Source organism: Balaenoptera musculus, chromosome 1 (genome assembly GCF_009873245.2).
Source record: "Balaenoptera musculus isolate JJ_BM4_2016_0621 chromosome 1, mBalMus1.pri.v3, whole genome shotgun sequence".
NCBI classification, from domain to species: domain Eukaryota; kingdom Metazoa; phylum Chordata; class Mammalia; order Artiodactyla; family Balaenopteridae; genus Balaenoptera; species Balaenoptera musculus.
The window spans coordinates 132,693,484-132,699,482 of NC_045785.1; positions in this window are offsets into that span (position 1 = coordinate 132,693,484).

The window sequence follows — 5,999 nt, forward strand, 5'->3', positions numbered from 1 at the left end:
CCTGCCACTGCCTTCTGGCTTGCATAGTTTCTGCTGAAAGATCAGTGGTTAACCTTATGGGGTTTCCCTTGTATGTTATTTGTTGCTTTTCCCTTGCTTCTTTTAATATTTTTTCCGTGTATTTAATTTTTGATAGTTTGATTAATATGTGTCTTGGCGTGTTTCTCCCTGGATTTATCCTGTATGGGCCTCTCTGTGCTTCCTGGACTTGATTGACTATTTCTTTTCCCATAATAGGGAAGTTTTCAACTATAATCTCTTCAAATATTTTGTCAGTCCCTTTCTTTTTCTATTCTTCTTCTGGGACCCCTATAATTTAAATGTTGGTTATATAATGTTGTCTCAGAGGTCTCTGTGACTGTCCTCCATTCTTTTCTTTCTTTTTTCTGTTCTGTGGTAGTTATTTCCACTATTTTATCTTCCAGGTCACTTATCCTTTCTTCTGCCTCAGTTATTCTGCTATTGATTCCTTCTAGAGAATTTTAAATTTCATTTATTGTGCTGTTCGTCATTGTTTGCTCTTTAGTTCTTCTAGGTCCTTGTTAAATGTTTCTTGTATTTTCTACATTGTCTTTACAAGATTTTGGATCATCTTTACTCTCATTACTCTGAATTCTTTTTCAGGGAGACTGCCTATTTCCTCTTCATTTGTTTGGTCTGGTGGGTTTTTATCTTGCTCCTTCATCTGCTGCATATTTCTCTGTGTTCTCATTTTGCTTAACTGACTGTGTTTGGGGTCTCCTTTTTGCATGCTGCAGGCTCGTAGTTCCCATTGTTTTTGGTGTCTGCCCCCAGTGGATTCAGTGGGTTGTGTAGGCTTCCTTATGGAGGGGACTTGTGCCTGTGTTCTGGTGGATGAGGTTGGATCTTGTCTTTCTGGTGGGCAGGGCCATGTCCAGTGGTGTGTTTTGGGGTGTCTATGACCTTATTATGATTTTTTTTTTATAATAATTATGGGCCATGAGCCAGAGCTACCATATCAGACTTTCTGGAAGTGAGGCCCATTTTTTTTTTTTTAAACTTTGGGTTTATTTATTTATTTATTTATTTATGGCTGTGTTGGGTCTTCATTTCTGTGCGAGGGCTTTCTCTAGTTGCGGCAAGTGGGGGCCACTCTTCATTGTGGTGCACGGGCCTCTCATTATCGCGGCCTCTCTTGTTGCAGAGCACAGGCTCCAGACGCGCAGGCTCAGTAATTGTGGCTCACGGGCCTAGTTGCTCCGTGGCATGTGGAATCTTCCCAGACCAGGGCTCGAACCCGTGTCCCCTGCATTAGCAGGCAGATTCTCAACCACTGCGCCACCGGGGAAGCCCTGTAGATGTATTTTTGATGTATTTGTGGGGAGGGAGGTGATCTCCAGGTCTTACTCCTCTGCCATCTTCCAATGGGATTTTTATGATTCCCCTGTCATCCCTGGATTCTGGCCCTTCAGCACAGACTTTCTTTCTTGGAAATTGTACATCATCTCTCCAGACTGTCCTAATGGGAAAGTTCCTTATCAGAAGTCCTAAAACTACCTACTTTTTTATGGGGTCTACATATGACCCACAGGGGAAAACATTTTGTATCTGATGACTTTGGAAATACAAGCCATCCTCCATGAGGCTGTCTTTGTTTTGCTACCAAACATTTCACGGAGCTCTTCATCTGTTGACTTTTTCAGGTTTAGTCAGGTAGGTCCCTGAGTGCCCCAAGCTTCAGGGAATATATATCAAGCTTCCCAAGTGGTTATATGAAGACTTCCCCTCATTGGCTTGAAGTGGAGGGGAAAGCACCCCTCCGATCTCTCATGTCTGGGGGAACAGTATACTGACTTTCTCCCCCAAGATTCCTCACTTGTCACCAACTTCTCCTCTATTCCCTGGAGTTGGTTAATGGGCTAATGGGACAAAACAGGTTTGGGTCTGCCTCTTTCTAGGCCCTGTGTAAATGATGCCATGCCTTACTTCAGAATTCAGGAATACTCACCATCTATTATTCTCAGATTTGGGGCCTAAGCAACAAAATAAGAGGTGTAAGTACTCTTTACATCCTGCATCAATGACATAAAAATTCTCCTACCAAAATCCAATCAATCTCTTTGCTTCTACTTTAGATCCTGTTCCCTGTTGACTTTTAAAGGCATCCTTCCCTCTTTTTCTATACAATCTCTCCCTCTCTACAGAAACAGTCCTGTCAGTATCACGCAAACACGATGATCTCCCATCTTAAAAACAAAAACACATTGTAAGTCTTCCTCCACCCCACATAGTTCTCTGTTATTGCAACATTTTTCTGTTCCTCTTCACAAACTTCCTAAAAGGTTTTCCTACACAAGCTGTCTCCACTCTCCATCTGCAATTTACTCTTCACCCAAAGTCTGAATTCTGTCTCCATTACTCAACTGAAGCTACTCTTGTCAAAGTTAACAATCTCTATGTTGCCAAATGCAATCAACACTGTTCTCTCCTCATCTTTCTGAGTGTTTTACCAGCATTCAACCTGACAAAATTCCTACTAGAAACACTTTCCTCTTTTGTCCCCAGGAGACCACACACTCCCAGATTTCCTTATTCACTTTTGTCAGATTTCCCCCTAAGTCTCTCCTCTTCTAATTGACCGAGACTGTTAGACTTCCCCATCACCTCTTTCTGAGATGTATTCTCTTCACTAGTCTTTCCTGGGTGACGATCTCCATTTCCATAGCTATAAGTACCATCTGTATTCTCATGGAAACAAACCTGCAGTCTCCAGTCCAGACCTCTCTCCTACTCTCCACTTGCGTATTCAGCTGCTTACTTAACATGATGTGCCATGGCCATCTCGCACTTCATATGTTCAAATCAAGTGAGTTTTCCTCTCAAAGCTGTTTCCATCTTCCCTATCTTCTCAGAAAACAACAATGCCCTTTCTCCTTGTTGTGAAAGCCAAAACTTTGAGAAACATTTTTCTTTTTCCTCTTTCCCCCCAAATACAATTTAGTCACATATTTTTTGAAGATCCATTATGTACCTAGCCCTGGGTACCCACATTCCATTCTTTTCTAGTTCCTATTGATTCTACCTCCAAAGTATATCTCTAATGTGGCTACATCTTACCCTTTCCCCTGCTACCACTTTAGTTCAAGCCCCCATCATTTCCAGCTCAACCATCACAATCACCTTCTAACTGACCTCCTTGCTTTCACCCTGACCCCAACCTGACACGCATCCTTTTTTCACCCAGCCGCCAGAGCAACTTTTAAAATATGATAATTTCACTAAGCCCAAAATATTTCAGTGTTTTGCAATTAATATAAAATATAATACCCACTTTGGGTAAACCCTGGTTACCCAGCTCTTCTTTTCTTTTCATTTTCAAACATGGCTCCCATCCCTCAGTCACAACTCTCTAGCCATGCAGGTCATTCAGTCCTGTGAATAGACTCACCTCTTTCCTGTCTCAGGGACTTTGCACTTGCCATCCTGTTTACCATGTATTGCACATCCGCATCCTACAGGCCTCAGCATAAAGTCATCTCTTCGGACATGTTGCCTCTAACCACCTTCTGCAGTGTTCCACTGCCATTCTCTATCTTGCTGCTCTATTGTTTTTCGTTTATAACTCTCCTCATAATTTGTAATTATTTGTTGTTGTTAAATATTTGTGATTCCCACTGGATGGTAAGTTCCATGAAGGTAAAAAATGTGTCTGACTTGCTCACTGTTGCAAGATTGATAGAAGGCATGCAAGAAAGTTTAAATACATCAATGAATGGGTGAATATGAGCATATCTCACAGAGAGACGTCTCTCCCCAGTTGCCTTTCTCATTGCAATGGGTTTGGACATCATAACACGGCAGAAAGATGTCAGAATATTGGAACCATTAATTCATTCCACAAACGTTTAAGGAATATTTATTTACTATGTGCCCAGCACTGTTGTCTTCACTGGGGATGCAGTTAACAAGGTGTAAATACAGTCTCTGCCCTCATGGAGCATTTGTTCTCATGGAGGAAATAGATCACAGTATAACAAGGAAGATATATTATCATGTCATTTCATAAGATATGTGTTAAGAAGAAAAGTAAAGCAGGCAACAGGATAGAAAATGACAGGAAGGGGGCCATTTTAGACTGGGTGGTTGGTAAGGAAGTCCTCTCTGAAGACGTAACATGAGAAGAGATGCAGAGAAAGAGAATTTCTGATGAGGAAGCAGCAAATGTAAAGGCCCTGACACAGGAAAGAGTTTGAGAAGTTGGAATAGAGGGAGGTTTGACAACTGTGAGTGTGGAATGAGATAAGAGTGGGAGAAGATGAGGTTGGAGAGGTGGTTAGGGGACTGATTACAGGGGGATCTTTGACGACACGGTAACATGTTGAAATTTTATTCTGAGTGTGATAGGAAACTTTGCAGGGGTTAGAGCAGGAGTATAATGTGGTCTCTTTGACATTTTAGACAGACTGTCTGGCAGCTGTCTGGGAATTGACCAGAGGCAATGGTAGAAATAGGAAGATGGGTTAGGAGGCTACTGTAGTAGTAGAGATGAGAAATGAGCAGTGGGCATGAAGAAAAGTGTGCAAGTTAAGGATATGCTTTGAAGATAGGATCAAGACAACCCATTGGTAGATAGGCTGTGGGTGTGAGGCAAGGTGCTACATTTGGGCCTGAGCAACTGCGTGAATACTGATGCCATTTACTGTGAAGGGGAAACCTGTGGGAGGACACTACAGAGGGGATGGTAAATAAAGCGATCTATTTTGGCCATGTTATGTTTGAACTGTATTGAAAACTGACATAAGCCAGTTTGATAATGCACAACTCTTAGGTTCATTGTGGTACACAACTACAGCCACGGAAAATGTTGAAATGGATAAATCAGTTAGTTACCCCCACAACCTCATTACCAAGTTACAAAGAGAGCAAGTCTCAGATCAGATTTTACCACATATACAGACATAACAAGTAGGCACAAAGCAATTTATACACGTGCTTTGTAAGCCTGATGTAGCCCCAACTCACTGGCCTTCTAGTACTCCAAGTACTACATTGCATGAGGCGTTCACCCAGCAGAAGATAATATTTCAGGGCGGTCAGACATCCAGAAATCCTTTGCCCTAATGGCTGGAAACAATTGTTTAAGAATCAAGTATAAGAACCAGGTACTATCCCTAAAGGGACAGCCTATCAGCCTTGTTAAAATCTTATATCCTGTTTTATATGGGTAGAGAATATCCCTAAAATATTTTAGCCAGTTCCCGTATCTTGATTACCTCCAATTTGACCTATGAAAGCCCATTTCTAACATCCATTATGCTGATTAACAAGCCACTAATTTCACAAATGAAAACCCAGTTTTGACTTCAGCATGCTAATTAGCAAAATGTCTGGTGTTGATCAGAGTTAAAGATAGCTGAAGTGCTTGTAGGATCTGCCTCTGGAGAATGGGCTTTCTGTAATGAAGCCAGCTGTAGTGCACATTCCTGATTAGAGCAACTGTCTTTACCTTGAAGCAACTAGTACCCACTTCTGGAGCACACTCTCTCTGTTGCAGTATTATAAAGCAGATGACACACAATATCACAAGTTACCTAGTAGACGTCCACATGGAGGCTCCTTATAGGTGGATGGATACACAAGTATGATGCATGCTCGGGACTGCAGGAGTACATTTTTGATTCCTCAGCATATGGATGGTATTTAAAGCCATGTAACTAGATGAGCTCATTCAGGGAGTGAGAACATATGAGAGGGAAAGAGGTCCACTGAGACCTGGGACACTCCAACTTTTCGGGGTCAGTTAAAGGAGGAGGATATAGCCAAGGAGAACAAGAAGTGGCTGGTGATGTAGGCAGATGGCCAGAAAAGTTTGTTGACATGAAAGCTAATTGAGAAAGGTTTCAAAAAGGAGGAATGACCAAATGGGTCAAATGTTCCAAGAGAATAAGTAATGAGATTGAGAACTGTCCATTGAGTTTACCCAGATTGAAATGATTGATATCCTAATAAGGGTAGTTCTCTCAGTGGCAGAGATAGAA